At 41.2% G+C, this 21095-nt stretch overlaps 1 pseudogene; it reads right to left on the reverse strand.

Annotated features, from left to right (window-relative positions):
• Positions 1 to 798: 798 nt before the first annotated feature.
• Positions 799 to 1398, reverse strand: LOC114039844 (annotated as a pseudogene).
• Positions 1399 to 21095: the final 19697 nt, after the last annotated feature.

The following is a 21095-nucleotide window of genomic DNA, read 5'->3' on the forward strand; positions in this document are numbered from 1 at the left end:
CTTGGCAAAGATACAGAAGTTGTTTGCCATTTCCTTCTCCAGCTCATTTTACAGATAAGGAAACTGAGAACAGGGTGAAGTGATTTGGCCAGTGTCACACAGCTAGGAAGTATCTGAGGCCAGATTTGAACTCAGGAAGATGTCTTCCTGACTCTCTGACACTCTATCCACTGTACCACCTAGCTGCCCTTTTCACTATATACCAAATGGCAACTTTAAGGTAGATGGACAATCATATAGTGCTACGCTAACAGTACATGCTTTGGGCCATGGCACCTTATGAAAGATCCATAATAATTTTCCCTTTTTAAGATGTCATAATTTCAAATATTTATAAGAATTTGTCTAATACATATAAACACACGTACACATACATATGTGCGTCTACTTACATGTGGGTATACATTTATATGGGTGTGTAGAAATATGTACATACTTTCTCTCCTCCAGGTATACAGAGATTAAGTTGCAACCTGGGATTTCTAACCAATAACCGTAATTATCACATATAAAAGCCCATAACTTTTAAAATACTTAGTTATAGCAACAGCAAAGTACACACAGAGAGGAAAACACTAAATTTCCTTTTCCTTTTTAAAATGTTTGGAAATATGTACACTTTTGATACAGTTTCAAGGTGCTCATAATATCTATATGCATGTCACAAAAACCAGGTAAAATGGTTAGACCATCTGTTTTCTATTTCAAAAATTAAATGCTACAAATGTAGTAGACACCGTATCAATAAAGGTGCTTAGTATTTCCCCGATCTATGGCATTTAAGACAAATATTATATATTATTCACCATCATCATCATCTTCCTCTTCATCTTCCTCTTCTCCCTCCTCCACCTTTTTCCAGGAAGCTTAAGCTGTTCTCTTTGTATTATCAAACTTTCCTTTAGACTTATAATCAGCAACATCTTTTTCATATTTTTCCTTCAGTTTTGCTGCCTTATTGTTATATTGCTGCATTTCGTTATTACTCACCAATTTTTAATTTTTATTTATTTATTGCTATACCCCTAGTGGATATCCCAGGGTTTGTAGTTTTTATCTTGGGCAAAATTCTGAAGAATTTTGGAAGAATTTAGAAGAAACCAGATGTGGCCATTTGGGAGCATTCAGATCTTTTTCCCCACTCCTTTAGCTGGTCCATAATCCTTCACCTCCCTGTCAAACTGCAACTTATCAGCCTTTGCCATTTCATCAGATTTGGATTTTTCCTTCCCAGACGTATTCTTTCATCTTTCTGAACAGTTCTTTGAAAATTCTGCAAAATTGAGAGGAACTTCAAGATTTTTTTTCTTATGTTCTTCACGGCATTTTTTTTTTTTTACAAAGAAGACATAAGCAGACATTTTGCCTTTGGGGTTCCTTTGGGTCACCTTTAGCCATCTTTTTAGTGTAACTGTATCATTCACTAATCTCCATTCCATTAATATTTGTTGAAATTTGACTCTAAACTCATAGCTCTTAAGTAGGCTTAGAACTGTTTTCAGATATTGGTTTTTTTTTGGGGGGGGGGCAATGCTGAGTGTCCTACGAGTGAGTTTACAAGGTCTCCTAAAGAAAATGGCCCCCGATTGTTCCTGTATTATCACTTGTCTTTGTTGATAACTGACATTATACCCAGAAAAAGAAGATACGAGATGGGAATGAATGACTAGAGGAGGAGATGCTGATAGGGAAAAGTCTTTGAGTGATAGTGGGGAGGGGTAGGGAGGGGGGCAAGGTGTTGGGGAGAGGGAGGAAGAACCCAGAAAGGGAGGGAGGTAGTCCCAAAAGCTGAATAAGTGGGAGGGAATTATGGATAGAAGGAAGTGAAGGGACTTAGGCAAGAAGGATCTGGAAAGTTTTTTTCTCTATAAACCCTGAAAAGAGAAACCTGGACTATATCTGTTTCTTCTTCCCCTCAGGCGAGGACACATGGCTCATGAGCTGTGAGCTCATGTTTCTGGGATCCATCGCTATGTAGGGGGAATATGGCAACAACCACAAAACTATGAGGCTTGTCTCCCTGGGAGTTTCTGTTTGGGGAAAACAATTTTCCTTCCCATTCCCCCACTCAACCCTATGCCATAAGAATCACCATTTATCCCCCTATCTATAAGAGAGAAAAGACCAGAGGTATAACAAGGAAGAGGTAAGCAAGGCACTTTCCTTGGGTGCATAAACCTGGAGGATGATGAAAATACAAAAAATTCACATTGACTATCCCAAGGATGCCTTGCCAGGAAGGTGGGGTTGGGGAGGGGACTCAATTTTACCTTCTTGCCTTGGCGGCAAAATTAGCTTGTTATAGTTCTGCCCCACCCCCAACTCTTTCCCTTTAGTCACTGTACCTACTTCCTGCTCCCTTGTTCTCAGCCTTGTTACTTATTGTCCAATGTGGAAAAATACAATCTAGCTCCAATTTACCTTGCTTGCTTATTTTACTTCCCCCCCCACCATATATGATATGTTCCAGTCAAACAAACCTTCTGTCTCCTCCCCAATCTCATCTTGCCCTCTCCTGCTTCTAGGCATTTTCCCATTCTAACCCTAATGGATAGAATTCAGGAATTCAGGAAGATCTGGATTTGAACCCCCCCCACCTCCCCCACAAAGAAACTTATTAGTTGGTTGACCCTGAGCAAATTTCTTTACCTCTCTGAGCCTCAGTTTCCTCATCTGTAAAATGGAGAAAATAATAGCATTTACCTCAAAAGGTCATTTTGAGGTTCAAATTAGATAACATCTCTAAAACACTTTATAAACCTTTTAAAGCTGTAGAAATGCGAGCCAGTATTATTATTATTATTTTCTCTGTCTATTGAACTTACTAAAAGGCTCAGGCTCTCCTCCTACATGAAGCCTTCCCTGAGTGCCACTCTTCCCCCTACCCTCAAAAGTCTTCTCTCTTGCTTCAGATTTCCCATAGTTTTTCTCATAGTTCTTTGCATCTCGTCATAGCATTCAGCACATTCTGCTCAATCCTACTTATTTGGATACTACCTTCATCCTTCCCCCTCCCCTTGCCCCCAGCCCCCATTCAGTTGTAAGCTTTGTGAGGACAGGGACCGTGTTCTTCTTCATCTTTGTATTCCTGGCACATAGGGACCTTGTTCATAGCAGGTACTTTCATAAATTCCTGTTGGATTGTTGAATTGAATTGTGGTGAGAACAGCTGTGAAGGAATTACCTGAGCAAGTTAAAACTACTAAATCTTCCAGTGAACAAATGGATTGTCGTCCAGATGTGTCTCATGAAGAGCCGACTTCAATAATACTCAGATAGATTGATGATCAAGAGAAACCAAGGTACACAGTCCAAGAAATATAATTGTGCTTTCCAGGGGTGAAGGACACAATGGGAGAGGCTCCAGTCAATTTATTAGCATCTATTTTAGAGAATCATGGATTAACTATCAACAGCTGCAGAGGGCAGTCCTATGACAAAGGAATAAACATGAAAGGCAGGCATAAGGGTATTAATCTGTAAAGTGCAAACCTGGATGATGGGGCTTAAGTCTTACCTCATAATTTTAATCTTTTTTCAGGCAAAGCTGCTGAACTAGTTTCATAATAAACAGAAGAACTTAGGTGATTTGCATATTATCATCACTATTTCCTGTATGTATGAAAAGGTAGATTACCTAAAGAATTTGCTAAAATTATTACATGTTCAAGTTATTTGGGTCCTAGGTTGGAGAAGAACCCTTTTCTCTACCCTAGATGATTTTTACAGCCCTTTCGAGCCCAGACATCCTACGTTATATGTTCTTCTATGATTTGGAAACATTATTTTTTGATAACATTGGAATATAAGCTCCCTGAGGGCAGGAGTTTATTTTATTTTTGTCTTTATGATCCTTGCACCTGGCACTTAATGAATATTTAGAATTGAATTCTAAGGGTAACATATAGGGAACATTATGATCAGTGTCAAACCCTAATTTTTTTGGTAAGGATCATATCTGTCAATCAAATGTTTATTCTCTGATCTCTCATGAGTACTGCCCAACAACAGAAGGTGCTCTCACAGCTGATCAACTCTCAGAGGCTGGCTATCTCTTTCTCCTTGGCTCTACTCCTTTGTGGGTGATGACATTTATCTTGGTGGTCTTGGGTTTGTATGTGTGGATTACTCAGTAAGATCATGGTTCAGCCTCAATCCTACTAGGAAACCCCCCTTCCCCTCATTAATTTTGTCACTGGCTATAAATTTCCTGGATTTGACGCTAAGTCAAGGACGTATAGAATAAAACTTGAATCAGAATGTTAATGTAAAGAGTGTTTGTTACCCATGTGTGTGTCCACATAATGTTTCTAAATTCAGCTTGCAGAAAGGTATGGATAGATATATCTAGAGTTCCCTTCTCCTAGGGAGATTCTGATTCCCAAAAGGGGCCATGAGACTGGTTTGCTCTGCTGTGCTCAGAGAAGGGATAACAGATGAAAATTATATTTATGTTGTTGTTCAGTCATTCAGTTGTGTCCAACTCTTCGTGATTCCATGGACCATATGCCAGGTCCTTCTGTCCTCTACTAGCACCCAAAAATTGTCCAAGTTCACGTTCATTGCTTCCATGACACTATCCATCTCACCCCCTGCCTTCCCCTTCTCCTTTTGCCTTCAATCTTCCTCAACATCAGGGTCTTTTCTAATGAGTCCTGTCTTCTCACTATGTGGCCATAGTATTTAAGTTTCAGCTTCAGTATTTGTTCTTCCAGTGAACAGACTGATTTGATCTTCTTCCTGTCCAAGGGACTCTCAAAAGTCTTCTCCAGCATCACAATTCAAAAGCATTGATTCTGTGGCACTCAAGCTTTCCTTATAGTCAAATTCTCACAACCACACATTACTACTGGAAAAACTATAGCTTTGAATATATGGAACTTTGTCAGCAAGGTAATGTCTCTGCTGTTTAGTATGTTGCCCAGAGGTGCCATAGCTTTCCTTCCAAAGAGCAAGCGTCTTCTAATTTCATGGCTTCAGTCACTGCTTGCAGTGATCTTTGAGCCCAAGAATATAAAATCTGACACTACTTCCATTTCTTCTCCCTTTGTTTGCCAGGAAGTGATGAGACCAGTTGCCATGATCTTACTTTTTTTAGTATTAAGCTTCAAACCAGTTTTTATACTCTATGTTCAACATCATAGTAATACAAGTCTATGCTCCAACCACCTATACCAAACAGGTGAAAGATGCTTAGTTCTACAACATCTTCTAGAAATAATGTTTTTTTAAAATATATCTGTCTGCCCTCCTAAATATTGCTGATCTAGGGAAAATAATTTTTAGGTTCAAATCAGTCTCCTTCAAGCCACTATACATTATCAGAGAAAGCGTGCCCCAAGCTATATCCAAAGGTTTGACCCCCTTTCCACCAAATGCCAGTTACACAAAAACCATCACACATGATGCAGAGCCAATAAACCCCATTTATCCAAGTCTATTGCAAACAGAAATAGAGAAACTATATAGATTAGCATAAGCTAGAAAACACAGAGTGAATGAACTCTCCCTGTGGGAGAATGTTATCTTAAAACAATTAAAACAGAGTCTCTGATCTCACCCAAGGGGAAATTCCCTGAAGTCTCTGGTGTGGCAAGTTGGAAATAGGGATATGCTCAAGGCTCTCATTCCTTGGCTTCTTCCCAGAGTCTTTCTCTTCCTTCAGGGACCTCTTCCTGAAGAAAGCCTAGAACCATGTGTGTCCTCTCTCTTCACTCAAAACTAGAAAAGGGAAAAGAAGCCTCCACTCACAAGTTCTCACCAATTGCCCCTTATGCAGGCACAAACCATGGAGTAATCATTCTCTCTGCCAATGCGAAGAGTCTTATGCAAATGTCTAGGCTTGAGCCCTGGGTTATATTCAAAATAATGAAGCATCCAAGCATTCAGAATGGGCATCACCTCAGCTTGTATGATCTTCCTCAGACTAGGCAGTAATACCTCTTTGTATCTAACAAGGCTTTCACTTTGGGGCATTGCACTCATGGCAAAACCTCCTGGTAGGTCAGTGTTTAGTCCTCTTGGGGAAAGTGAATAAAGAAATTGGGAAGCTCCTGTTTGTCTCTCTTGAGGCAGTCTGGGATTTTCAAAAAAAAGGCTGCATCTGGTGTTGACCTCTTGTCCACGTGGCCACCATTTTTGCTCCTCAATTTTCAGAGCTTTTCAAGTTGAAGCTTGAAGCCTATTCCCCACTTCCACAAGGTGCACTCATTTATTTTGCACCTCTACTTCTTTCATACCAGGAGGGTGTATGCGTGTGTGTGTGTGTGTGTGTGTGTGTGTGTGTGTGTGTCTGTGTCTGTGTCTGTGTCTATGTATGTTAATTAAGGAATACCTGGGAAGGGTGGTTTCCACTAGACTGAGTTCCAACTTGTTCAGGAACCAAGAAAACAGCAATTTCTTCTCTAATTAGCTCTCTTCAGGACCATTCTCCCCTCTATTGCTTTTCTTTATTTTATGAGGTGATGTGGAGGAGATCCATGGTGGAGGTGACACAATCAGGAGGTCGATCACAAGAAATCTAAAGGAAGGAAAGATGCTATAGGTCTAGAAAACATCTCAGACCTCATTAATACTGAAGAAAAAGTGATGAAGAGATAGACTTCTGCTTCTGGGAGCCAAGATGGCGGGGTAAAAAGGTAGTCGCTCTCACCCTCCCCATCAATGAAAACCCAGAAAACATCACCCCAGAAAAAACCCTGGAACAGCTGAACCAGAAGAAAGACGGGTGCGGCAGTGCAGTAGCCCAGGTAGCTAGAGGGATTAACAGGAAAGGCCCCTCTTACCCTGGGGAAAGGGAGTAGTAAGAAACAGCAGTCACCCAGCCAGCTAGTGGAAAGACCCACTTTAGCACATCACGAGGAGATTCTGGTGCCTCGACATTCTACAGCAAATGGGTCTCCCAGTGCCTCAGCAAAAATAAGGGAAGCAGCACTACAAAGGGCCCCAGGCAGATAAGCACCCTACAGCATTCCTCTGAAGGGAGCTGAAGAAAGCAACCTAGAGGTGCCAAAAAGTTCCAGCCTTGTTGATTCCAGCGCAATACCAGGTAAGCTGTCAGAACCCTACAGCCTCCAATTGCTAATCAGGAGGAGATCCCGAAGCCCAGGTGGTCGAGCAGGCAAACACCAACAGCTATACCTCCGAGTGCCTCAGTGAGGGTGGGGGAACTGGTGGAAACCAGCTCAGAAAACCACCAGGTGCCTCGGCATTCTATAGCAAAGAAGTCTCCCAGTGCCTCGACAGAAATAAGGGAGGCAGCATTGCAAGGGGCCCCAGGCAGAGAAACACCTGGCAGCACTTATCTAAAAGAAGCTAAACAAAGTTAAAGGAAAGGAAAAGCAGGCAACCTAGATTTACCTGCAAGTCTCAGCCTTGCTGATTCCAGCCCAACACCAGATAAGCTGCCGGAACCCTACAGCCTCCAATTGCCACCATAAGAGGCCCCAGCTCCCAAAGCCAGTGACCAAGACCTAGGCTCCCAACACAAGAAGCTTGGGTCAGTGCCCTCTGCTCCCCAGCAGGAGAGCTTAATCTCTGTAAAGGCCAGGGAATAAAGAAACACCATGAGTAAAAAGAAACATACGATAGATTCTTATTATGAGAAGAGTGAAGATCAAGACAGAAATTCTGAAGAGGACAACACTGTCATCAAACCCAAATCTGCAACATCAAAAGGGAATATGAATTGGTCTGAAGCCCAAATAGCCTTCTTAGAAGAACTCAAGAAGGATTTTAAAAGTCAAATAAGAGAGGTAGAGGACGCCTTTAAAAGTACAATTGGCCAATTGGAAAAAAGTACACTGAAGAAGATAAATCCCTTAAAAATACAGTTGACCGATTGGAGAAGAAAGTACAAAATCTAACAGAAAAAAACAATATGTGAGAAAGTGATGAACAGAACATCATCAGCAATAACGGCAGTAATGATAACAGCCAGCATTCATATTGCACTTGAAGGCTGCAAAGTTCTCTGCAAATATTATCTCATTTTATCCTTTGTTGTTCTGTTATTTATCAGTTGTGCCTGACTCTTTGTGACCCCATTTGGGGTTTGGGGGTTTTTTTGGGCAAAAATACTGGAGTGGTTTGCCATTTCCTTCTCCAGCTCATTTTACAGATGAGAGAACTGAGGTAAATAGGGTTAAGTGATTTGCCCAGGGTCACACAACTAGTAAGTGCCTAAGGTCAAATTTGAACTCAGGAAGACTCATCTTCCTGAACTCCAGACCCAGCAGTCTGTGCACTATGAGGCCACCTAGCTGCCTCTTGTTATCCTTACATCTACCTCAAGAGGTAGGTACTATTTTCATTCCCATTTTATTTATAAAGAAATTAAGATTAAACAACTTCCCCGTGGTCACACAAATAGGAAGTGTGTAAGGCCAGATTAGAACTCAGGTCTTCCTGACTTGAGGTCCAGTGCTCTATTCACTGTGCCACCCAGCTCCTATTTTATATGCCTACTTCTCCATCTGTATATAAAATGTTATGGATATGACCACTAGGCAACATTTTGAGCAAGGGAGGTCAAGTGATCAATCGCTCAGACAGAGAACCTTTCTGAGCATGTTAGGGGAACTTATTCCCCACTCCCTCTGCTGAGGTTTTCCTTAGCAACTCACTCCTCTTCTGGGGCATGACTTTACTTTCAAAATGCATGCATTCTGTCCTCTAGGGGAAGGAGAAAAATGGCTACCTGCCTTACTCAGCCTATGCTGTAGCTTTTTTCACATTTCCCAATGGTATTTCTTTATGGGTCCTGAGTGACTTTGCACATTAAAAAAAAACAAACAAAACTAATACTCTTTTTATTCTTTCAAATTATCTGGTTCTGGGCCCCAGCTCAGCTCCCATTTCTGAGCAAACATACCTTCCAAGCTCCCTGAGAAAGGGGAAGCCTCTCCAAGCTACAAATATTACTCAAACATAGTCAGAATCATGGCCCAGTATTTTTCATGGTAGGTAAATAAAATCTAAATTGGATAAGAAATAAGCAAGTTTGTACACAATCAGCTGCTTTAACCAGTAGCTGGAATGGGGAGAAGTGGTATTCTCTAAGAGATAGAGGGTGTTACTGTCTCTTGGGAGAGAAGGGAAGGGAATGACCACTTGTTATTAAGCCAGGGAAATCTCTCTTTCTTTCTTTCTCTCTTTCTCTCTCTCTCTCTCTCTCTCTCTCTCTCTCTGTCTCTCTCTCTCTCTCTGTCTCTCTCTCTCTCTCTCTCTGTCTCTCTCTCTCTCTCCCCTCCCCCCTTTCCCTTCTCTCTGTCTCTCTCCCCAGCTGCATATTCCTGGCTCTTCTCATTAGAGACTGGCCACACAGGATCAGTCCTGTCCCACGAACCGTGATCTGGACTTCTTCTCCCAGACATGGCACTTCTTCATGTTAGCAAGTTCTCATGGCTTATCTTTCAGCAGCTGTTCCCAATAGTATCTCCCCATTTGTGATTGCTTTCTACCTCTTCTTCCTGCTACCCATAAATCTAGGAAGACCTTGGGAGTCTGGGTACTAGTTCAATTCCCCACAAGTCTCTTTGCCTTTTGTGGGTGTGACAAAAGCTGGGGCTACATTTGAATCAGCTAAACACACATTGATGACCTCCTTGATACATGGGGGCATTGGCAGGGAAAAGAAAGGCTTTTGTAAGTGATATTCCACAGTGGGTCACATCTTTCCCTTAACACAATGGATAAAAATATGTAGAGAATACAAAATCCAATCATGCTTATTGTTTGTTGATTATAAAAATGTATGATTATGAAACACTGCCTTGAAGGGTCCCTTCTAGCAAGTGTCTCCTATCCATACATCAAAATCATTCAAGATTCCACGAAAGATGTAACCTTGTTCAACCACCCTCTATTTTAAGTATCAGGTGAGGCATAAAACTTGCCAAAGGTGTTTATCACTGTGATGAAAGACAGATAGCATATATACCAAGTTAAAGAGGTAGATGGTAAGGTCCTCCAAAAGCTTCTGCCTGCAGATGATATCGTGCTGGTTGTATCAAAACCCTGGAAAACTGTGAAGCGTCTTATACATCAGAAACAAGAAAAAAGAGTTTGATTTGAGTAACTACATGGGGAAAACAAAGTAGATGAAGAATGTCTATTGTCCAGATTATGACATGCCATTTAGATGGATTTCCTACAGGACTTTTTCATCTGTCTATCTATCTATCTATCTATCTATCTATCATCTATCTAACTACCTATCTATCTATCTACAAAGATGTATTTGTATATATATACACAAACATGTCTGTGTTATATATGTGTCTATGTATATCTGAGACAAATCATACAAAGAGATAATGAATTGAGCCTAGAGTTGAATAGAAAAAAGAAAGTTTATTGGATTGTCTTCAGGAAATTGAAATGCTCCTTTAGTAATTCCAATTTTTTTCTAGCAATGAAGGTATTTTTAATACTGATATTCTACTAATGTTTATGACTGGGAGATATGAAACACAGGAGCCACTGAAGAACTGAAAATTAATCTCATGCAAAGGGCAATGGGTTGGCATATGATGGCTGTGAGCAAGAAGAGGAATAAACTATGAGATTAGAAAAATGTATGATAAGAAAAGATGGGTTAGTCAGATCTTGTGGAAAGGGCAAGAAGTGCCAGGTAGTCTACTCAAGTGCTCCACCGGGGTCCTCAAGATGTCAGGGGAAAATGAGGAAAGCCTCTATCTTGTATTTTGAGGTGGATCCCCTCATAAAGAGTGGTAAACTCATAGGAGATTAAAATCTGCTCAGGAAGGGTAGCCATGGATGGGTTTTGATTTGTGTCAGTGGAGGGGACTTCCAAATTGGTGAGATCACTGATCCATTTGAGTAACCCGTGGATCAGCACCTAAGGCTCTGGGCTTACAAGGATCACTTTCAATGTTGGGGGTTACCTCTCCCCAAATCTTATTTCTTTGACTCATTTTATACCTACCTAGCGTTTTTTGGAAGGAAATCTTAGAATATAATTCAAAAAGAGCTTGTCTCTAGATGTTCCAAGATGTAGGTAAAAGGGTCTCCAGCTCCTATATAAGCACCCAAGGTAAAATCAGGCACATGTTCAATTGTTTTTGGTCACGTCCGACCCTCTGTGACCCCATTTAGGGTTTTCTTGGCAAAGATACTGGAGTGGTTTGCCATTTCCTTCTCCAGCTCATTTTAAAGATGAGAAAACTGAGGCAAACAGGGTGAAGTAACTTGCCCAGGATCACATAGCTAGTAAGTGTCTAAGGTCAGATTTGAACTCAAGTTCTGTGGATTCTAGACTCAGTCCTCTATTCACTGTGCCACAGAATTTCACCCCACAGAAAATTTCACCCCACATATAAAGGCCCTGTAGATATAGACATAAAGGGCTCCTAAATAATCAGTGCTCTTCTCTTCCCTCTCCAGTGATTTTCTCCTTCTTTGCCAAGGCCTTATAGTCCTCCAGATTTATAGCACCACCCTGTGATGCTCTCTTTAGAAAGAAAATAAACTTGGGGTTCTAGAAAGGCAACCCTCACAGACACAAACACCCTCACAAGTAGTTCCCAGCTTCACCCCAGGGATGAATACTGGCCTAAGTGCTTGCATTCACCCTGGAAAGAAAGTGAAATTGGGATTTTTGGAGGGACAAACAACCCCCTTACCATCATATCTGCACTATTTGAATACCTCATAGTAGTAAGGTAAATTTTTTCTCTTCTGTATATAGTTCATTTCCTTGTTGATCTGCTGGACTTCAGAGCCTCATACATGATCCTCTTCTCTAAGAGGTTAGTGCCGCCCAGAAATTTCCCCTTCTCTCAGTCAAAGGCTGGCTTTCTGAACTCCCAAGGAACTCAGTATTAGCCATGAAATGCATCTTCTCACTAAGGCTGGGTATAAACATTCAGAGTTCAAAAACATGGGGTACAGAAGCAATCAGTACCCCATCAACACCCCAGATACTGCCATCTTTTGAGTAAAGAGGCTTCCATCTCTAGATCAGTGGTGGGGGGCTGGAGGGAGGAGATAGTGATCTCTGGAAAACTGTCCTTATGTGCAGATGCTTCCCAAGAACCAAAGCCCACCTTCAGGTCACTGGTCTGTGATCTACATTCAGCATTCTCAAGATCTTTCCAAAAAGGAAAAGGGACAGAAAGGCTGATCCTATAATTGATCCTCTTTTTTCTAATGGGCCAAGCACAAAGGATTGGTTCTGATCCACAATAGTCAGAGTCATACAATGCATGCCTATTGATCCACAATAGCCCAAACCAATCATTTCTTCCCCAAGAGATGAGACTTAGAAAGGGAAGTGGAATCTTATATTCTCTGAACCTTTGAAGTTAATTACGTAACTCAAAATATGTGTTCTGCTGTAAAACATGGTTTGCAAAAACCTGCCTGTCCCCTTCTCATTGCCTTAATCGATGATTCATAGACAAACATATCTGGATAGATAGATAGATAGATAGATAGATAGATAGATAATAGATTATTCTTGCAAAGATTTTGTAGAAATGGGAAAGTAGGCTCATAAGTTAATTGTTGATTTTTTTCTGTCACCTTTTTGGATATTAATAATATCCTCAATTTTTTCCAAGTATTTGAATTGTCTTAGGAAGATTCTGAAGATCACCTGGCAAGATAACGTACTGGACAAAGGTACTGAACACTGAGGTCTTCTCTCGAGCTGAACTGCCAAGCATTCAAACTCTATTGCAGAAAGCGCAACTCTGATGGGCTAGCCACAGTGTTTAAATGCCAGGTGTACCTTTGCCTAAAAGGCCATTTTATGGAGAACTCACACAAAGCAAACACTCACATGGAGGTCAGAAGAAGCAATACAAGGACACTCTCAAGGTCTCTCTGAAGAACTTTGGAATCAATTGTGAGACGTGGGGCACTATGCTCTCTGAGTAGAACAGAACTGTGGTAGCTCAAAAGAAATGTAAGATGTACAAATTTAGAGACAGCTCCACTCTACGTGTTCGTACAGACTATTTGTGCCCAACCTATGGCAGAGCCTTCCAAGCTCATACTGGTCTGATCAGCTACAGTTGGACAAACTGTTCCTTGACCCTGAGGTCATTTTGGTCCTCTTCAGGCACAAAGAACAACAACCTTTCCCACCTCTTTTGGGTGGCTTAGGATTGATCCCTCAATATCCTCCAAATCATCTCTCTTCCAGCATTGACTCTTACTCTGTCTATTTGGTCTAATCCAGTTGCTCTTTCTGTCTTAATTTTCTTTAGTGCCACTTGTACTTCTTTAGATATACAACATAATACAGAGTGTAATGTTAGAGTCCATATGTGGCGGTTCTACTATCATTCATGGAGAGAAGAGTTTGATATAGTAATCTGGGCAGATTTTTTGTTTTTCATCTTTTTACTGTCCTTCTCCTAGTATCGTACTTAAATACTCTGGCTTTATTCATTGAGTTCCTCATCAGCCTTTCTGCAAATGTGTAAAAGTTTACAAATGAGTATATTCATTCTTTTTTAAAGTTTTTAATTTATTTTATTATTCTTTTCTTTTTCAATTTTGAGTTCCAAATTCTCTCCCTCCCTCACACCCTATTCCCTACCCACTGAAATGGCAAACAATATTATTTATATTAATTATATTAATATTAATTATATTATATTAATTATACATGTAAAATCATGTGAAACATATTTCCGTATTAGCCATATTTCAAAAAAAGAAAAAAAAATCAAGTGAGAAAATAATACTTCAGTTTGCATTCAGAGTTTCATCAATTCTCTGTCTGGAGAGGTTAGCATTTTTCATCAGGAGTTCTTTGAAATTTTCTTAGATCGTTGTGTTGATCTGAGTAATCAAGTCTTCCACAGCTGATCATAATTACATTACTGTTATTGTGTACAACAATCCCCCAGTTCTTCTCAGTTCACTTTGTATCAGTCTTGCCATGTTTTTCTGAAATCACCCCCCTTGTCATTTCCCACAGCACAACAGTATTCCATCACAATCATATACCACAACTTGTTCAGCCATTCCCCAATTGATGAGCATCCCCTTAATTTCTAATTCTTTGCCACCACAAAAAGAGCTGCTATAAATATTTTAGTACACACAGGTCCTTTTACTTTTCTTTTGCTGTCTTTGGGACATAGACCTACTAGTTGTATTGCTGGGTAAAAGAGTATGCACAATTTTATAGCCTTTGGGGCACAATTTAAAATTTTTCTCCAGAATGGTTAGACTAGTTCACTTCTCTACCAATAGTTTATTAGTGTACCTATTTTTCTGTCATATCCTCCAGCATAGTATATTCATTCTAGTCTGGTATTGCCTTTGGCTGCTAAATGTCTCTTCTTGGCAAGAAGTATAGTTTCTGACTAAGATAGTTTCTAGACTTCTTGATTTCCTCATTGTGGTTTTTAAATGTATATATAATGAATTATCTTCAGTTAGCCATCCTTAGGAAACAGTGATAATCTGGCCCTCTATTTACTTCTCCAAAGGAAATCCATTATAAACCCTCCTTCCATTTGGCCGTAACTTATTTTTGTTTTCTGGTTTTCTTTATAGTTAAAATGTCAAGATAGATGTATGGTTCATTTCCTCTGGTAGTGTGTCCATTCTTTGGTCATTGGACAAGGATTTCCTATTTAGAGCAGTAATAGCTAATATGTATAGACTCTCTTAAAAATTATGCTATTTCCTGGTATTCCTTGCCTCCTTTTATGTTACAAGCACTGCTGAAGTTGGAGGAGCCCACCAGGGTCATTTGCATCCTGTTTTATTTCATAACCAAAGAATCTATCATCCAGTGGCCAGCCTCCTGGGGATGAGCCTTTGTACTTGGCTAGGCTGTGTCTCAGAAAGTGGTATGTTGCGTGTACCAAACTCAGACTTTCCATATTGGTACAACTTGCTGGAGCTTGTGTTCCATTGGCAGAGATCTTAAGAACTCAGGGTCACTTCAACCTCATGAGGACACACCAGAGTAGCACTTCGTGGAAATGATTTCATTGCTCCCAGCAGCTCCCAAATAAGGGGACTCCCTCTACCAAAACAAACGAACAACTATTCTGAAACTGATGCTTTTAGGTTTTGTAGTTTTTGAGAATCACCTTAGGCAATGAGAGGTTAAGTGACTTGCCCAAAGTCATGAAGCCAGTATTTGTCAGAGTTGAAACTTGAATCCAGGTCTTCCTGACTTGGGTTCCAGCTCTTTTATATTGATTGAGAAAACATAAGCAACTACTGACTCACATGCCTACTCTTAAAATCTTAAGGAGAATGTTCTAATAATAGCTAAGATCCTCTCCATCTCTAAAAATATGTATGTTCACCACAGGGGTTCTCTATTAGAGGTAGTATGGTGAATGGAGTGCTGAACTGGGAGTCAGAAAGACCTGAGTTCAAATATAGTTTCAGACACTTGCTAGCTATATGACCCTGGGCAAGTCCCTTAACCTCTACCTTAATTTCCTCAACTGTAAAATGGGGATAATAATAGCACCTAGTTCTTGGGCTTCTTTTTTGTTGTTGTTGAGTCATTTCAGTCAATGCCTGCCTTTTTGTGAAAACCCCATTTTGGAGTTTATTTGGCAAAGACACTGGAGTGGTTTGCCATTTAATTCTCTAGCTCATTTTACAGATGAGGAAACTGAAGCAAACAGGGTGAAGTGACTTGTCCAGGGTCACACAGATAGTAAGTGTCTGAGGATGGATTTGAACTCAGAAAGATGAGTCTTCCACCAGGCCTGGCTCTCTATTCAGGGTTTTTGTGAGGATCAAATGAGATAGTGTTTCTGAAGCACTTAGCACAGTGCCTGACACACAGTAGGCACTTAAAAAATGCTTGGTCCCTCTTTTTCCTCATCCCACCCCCTCCACTGTCATAGAGGATGTCCTGACTGGTATACAAATTCCAGATGCTCTTTTTTATGGATAACATTGTTCTAACTGCATTTAGCCCCAGAGCACTTTAGGTATTCCTCAATGAGACTCACAGACAGGTAAAAGAAAAGAGTCTAACAATCCACCCAGGAAAAACCAAACAAATCAAAAATGCGTTTGTCCAGATTGTGACAAGCAGTTTTCCACTGAGTTAGCCCATTAGTACGTATGTCTTTGACAGGTGCTACAAATATACAACGAACTGGGCTGGGAATTGAAGAGAAGAAAGAGAATGGGCTAGATTGCATTTGGGAAACTAAATGGTGCTTTCAGTGATCCCAAGCTACTCCCTGACATAAACCCTCCTATTTTTAACACTAATAGTCTTCCAATGGCACTATGGGACTGCAAATCATGGAACATCAGGAATGCTAAAGAATCAATGTTGTGAATGGGGAGACTTGTGTTGGATATGAGGAAGTTGTTGTATCTATTGCCAGTGATGACAAGCTCAAGACATTGCATGAAAGATGCCCAGGAAATGTATGATTGGAAAAGAAGGTGTGGTGAAAGTGCAGGATAATGATGGACAGCTTGGTGGCTGCCCTGGTACCTTTTGAAATCTAGAAAAATCTAGAACAGGAGTTCTTAACCTTTTTGTGTCCTAGACCCCTTTGTCAGTCTTATGAAGTCAAAGGGCCCCTTCTCAGAATAATGTTTTAAGTATGAAAAATAAAATATATCAGATTTTAAGGGAAATCAATTATGTTAAAATAAAATAAAAGTGTAATTTTCTCCTGTCCAAGTTCACGAATCCATTGACCCCAGTTTAAAGACTTTTGATCTAGAAGAACTCCTCTAGCCCAAAGATGAGCTAGGATGGATCATCTTTGGAGAATTCATAGAAGGGAATAGAAACAAACAGCACCAGATAAGAAGGTATATATGGGTTCTGGTCTGCACCAATCCAAGCTAGTTACCAGCCTCTCTTGAAGTAAGACGTGGGTGAGAGACAGCTCTTCTCCTTTGAGTCTTGGCTTCATTCCCTCAGGAAGCATCATCCATTGTGGGAGCAGGGGGAAATGTCCCGGCACAGGCCACACTGGTTACATTAATCTTAGCAGGCTCCAGAACTTCCTGCCCTGGGGCAAAGGAGAAATCTCCCAGTGAGCTCAGAGTTCACTGGTGGGGAGTTTGCACAGAAGCTTTGACTAGGGGATTTGCATAAAGCCAGGTCTATCTTTGGAACCTGGCTGGGACCCAGGGATCCAGGCTTGGGGAAGGAAGGCAGTATTCTTTCCATAGCCATGACTGACATTCACTGGAGTTTGTTTTCACTGTGAATCTTTCACAGGAATTCCTACATGTAACACCAGAGCCTTTGAGGCCTGAACATATCTTTCAAACAGAAAAAACTGGGTCAGGCAATGACCATGAAACCAAGGCTTTAAAAGGCCTTTCCAGTACCCCTCCTTTTTTTTTCCTCACTCCTTTACAACTTGTCCAAAATTTTCCTTCTCGGTTGATATTTCTCTTTCTGAACTGTGGCCCAAAGGTGAAGAATGTTGGGTAAGTTTCTTTGTAGATGGGTGGAGTTGTTTTTGACCATGATGAGTAAGGGGGAAAAATACTGGCAGCCCCATACATGGTTCATTGGAGAAGAATGAAAGCCAGACTGGGAGCCAGGAGATCTGGGTTCTAGTCGTGGTTTTCCCACTAACTTTCTGGGTGACCTTGGGTAAGTTCTTCAAGTTTCTGGGCCTCTTTCCCCATTTGCAATAATACTCCCTCACACTTACATAGCAATTTGAGGTTTATCTGGGACTTCCTTAATACAACCTTGTGAGATAGGCATTTCTAAAATGAGGGTTTAGACTTATCTAAGGGCCCTCCTAGCACTGAAGTCCTTCAACTCACAGTCCAATGATCCTCGTAGATCTGGAGCTGGAAAGGATCTTAGCAATCATCTAGCCCAGCCCTGCCATTTTACAGATGAGGGAATTGAGAGCTGGGATTTGACATCAGGTTCTCTGATTACAAATCCAGAGTTCTTTCTACAGCAATACTAGCTGTCATCCTGTTTTCTTTTTAGAAAAACCAAATTGACACAGAGTCCAGCGAATAATCAGGCTTTTCTGTCTTTGACCCAGGTCTTCCACACTTTGCTCATTAATTGCTCATTGATTAATTCTTCAGACCCAGAGGTCTTCACCTCATAACTTTTAATAGTTAAAAGTCAGAATGTATTGGCTTTCCTTCTGTCATGTACCCATAACGTCTCATGATGGGATTAGACCAAATATTTATTGTGTCTATAGTGAATTGCAAACAGAACATAAAACCATCCCTTCCTCAGCACACTCTGCAGTCCTCTAGACTAGAGGACACAGTGAGGGGGCAGTGAAGAGAATGAGGGACTTATCATTAGGAAGACCTGAGTTCAAATTCTAACTCAGACCCTTACTGACTATATAACACTTGTAGGGTAAGTCTCTGACCCTCTCGGTCTCAGGCTCCTCATCTATAAAAGAAGGATGATAATAGAACCCACTTCACAGGGTTGTTAAGAAACTCAAGAGGGGTAATCTGTGGGAAGCATTTTGCAAACTTTAAAGCACCATGTTTGCTATTGTTATTAATCTCAGAGATGGGTGCATGCACTTTGTTAAGGCTTGTGCGCTAACCATAATGGGAATTGGGGTTTTCTTCAGACTCTTTCTTTAGGACTGAAGGCTCAGAGATTTAGGGCTGGAAATGACCTGAAAGATCATCTTATTCAACCCCCTCACTTTACAGATGAGCAAACAGAGGCCCAGAGAGCACCTTGCCCAAGGTCACTGGGATTAGAACCCAGTTCAGCATTCTTTCCCTTGTACCATGCTCCCTTTCTGCCTTTTGATCATTTAGGAAAGCCTGCCTGAGGCTCCTCTTTAGGTTTACCAGCTCAGTATATTTCAATTCTAGGAGACTTTCCCAATTGGGGCAGGGAGGCTGCCAACATTCCTCCTTTTCCAGGAAGGTAGAGAGGGGCAGGTGGTTGTGCTTCCTCCTAGGATGGTGACTACCATGGCAGGTCTGTGAGGAAAAAGGTGTTACTCCTTTGTTCCTATGATCATCTACCCTTCCCTTCTGCCCCAGAGCTTTCCACTGAGTTCCCTGACATCTCCAGAAAATAATTGCCCTGGAGTTTTCTTCAGAAGGACCAGGCATCCCTGTGGAAAGCAGATTCGGTAAGGCAACTCTTTGTTCTTCCAGCACATCTCCGTGGAGAACCTGAAGTGGAAGGGGTCAAGTTGAGCCTTTTCCCAAATTAAGTCAGGATCATGTGATGACCCCAGGGGTCACTAGGGGGAGTGCTGGAGCCAGCTCTAACCCACTTGAGAAACCCTCACTGCTAGATTTCAGTGTGTAGCTTTTACACTTCAGAAATCATTGCAGCTCAATTTATTGTTTTGTTGCTTTTCTGCACTTAAGAAAGTATTAATAATGCAGATTAAATTTCATTTTCCCCCTCAGTCCAGTTGTTAAACAGTTACCGGCACACCCATGTGTTACTCTATGAACATTCCTTGATCCTGGGCACAGTAGGAGGCTCAGGGAATGAAGTCATCATGGGACTGGAGGCCTGGTGACTGGAGGTTAACAATAACAACAACAATAATAATGACTGGCATCTATATAACACGCCTGAAATGATGGCCAAGCATAATGTCAGCTTGATGGGAGGGGGCTTCTTTGGCTTGGAAGCTTGAGCAGATCATTAATGGCCCAAGTGAAGGTGTCCTAGGATAACATTCCTGTGTTCTCTGCCTCAATAATTCTGAGCTATGGTGTTTTTATTTTATGTTATAATTAGTCCTTGAGTACTAGCGAAGCCCATATAGATAGATATACATGTACACACACATATATATATATATACATTTTAAAAAGCATAGATAGATACACACATACATACATATATATATTTAAAGCTTTAGTCTAGAGTGGAATCTGAGGGAAATGAAGGAGGTTTCTAAGTTGGGACAGGAGTCTCTAGGCAGAAGTTCTTCAATTGGAGTTATGGACTTTTAAAAAATATTTGAATAACTTTTAATATAATTATTTCCCTTTTATTTTATTTATTTTATGCATTTAAAAACATTATTCTGATAAGGAGTCCATAGGCTTCACCAAACTGCCAAAAGAGTCTGTGATACAAAGAAAGTTAAGATTCTCTGATCTAGGGGCATCAGTGTATCTCAGAGTCCTAAGCATGGACTGGTGGCAGTGGCAAAGAGATTATCCCAATGGCTTTGGGTGGCTGACAAGTATAATCTGCCAAAGTCGATCACCAAGCATTTATTAAACCCTTACTAATGCCAAGCACCATTCTAAGTGGGAGGGCCAGTGAATAAAAAGAAAGGCAAAAAAAAACTCCATCCCTGCCCTCAAGGAGCTTACATTCTAATGGGGGAGACAACTTGTAATACCTAGGTAGCTACAAGATATGTACCAAGAAGATGGAAGGTGATCTGAGACAAAAGTGCATTAGTAGCTGGGGGGATTGGGAAAGGTCTTCTGCAGAAGCTGATTTCTGAGCTGAACCTTGAAAGAAGCTAGGAAAGGCAGGAGTGGGCAGGAGGGAGTGCACAGGGCATAAAGCTGAGTGGAAAACAGGAAATCAACCAGACCCCCCAGGTGGGCTAAAGTCTGGTCAATGATACATTACTGCCTGGGGTCCTGTTTCCTCCAGTATGGTTAGACTTTTACCAGGAGCTCAAGATTCCCACTATGAAGTGTTCTCCAGCTACTTTGAAGAGCAGGGAAGGGGAGTCACAGGGGACTGGGCCTTGGGGCTCCAACCAAAGCCACCACTTCTAAAACATCCTCTTTCTCATCCTCAGCAATTATCCTTGAGGTTTTTGGGGCAAGTTGTATTTCAGCAAAGTGGCGGGAAGAAAAACTGGGCTCTCAGGACCATTGTTTTCTGCCTGCTCATTTTGAGTTGGTTTTCCCTTTGATTTTCACATCAAACCAGAGCTGGTGAGAAGTGGAAAGCTTCTTTCTAGCTGGGGGGGATGAGGGCAGGAATAGGGAGAGTAGTCAGACCCAAGACATGAGGGGGCGGTGGACCCTGCAGGGCTTTCCATAGTACTTTTACAAGATTTGGCCACATCTGCTCTTACATTCCATTCCTTACATTGGAGTCCAGAAACCCCCTCGGGGCCTTCCTTTGTCTTCTCCAGCGGTCCAAAATG

The sequence above is a fragment of the Vombatus ursinus genome, unplaced genomic scaffold, assembly GCF_900497805.2.
Source record: "Vombatus ursinus unplaced genomic scaffold, bare-nosed wombat genome assembly UNPS02000749.1, whole genome shotgun sequence".
Taxonomy (NCBI): domain Eukaryota; kingdom Metazoa; phylum Chordata; class Mammalia; order Diprotodontia; family Vombatidae; genus Vombatus; species Vombatus ursinus.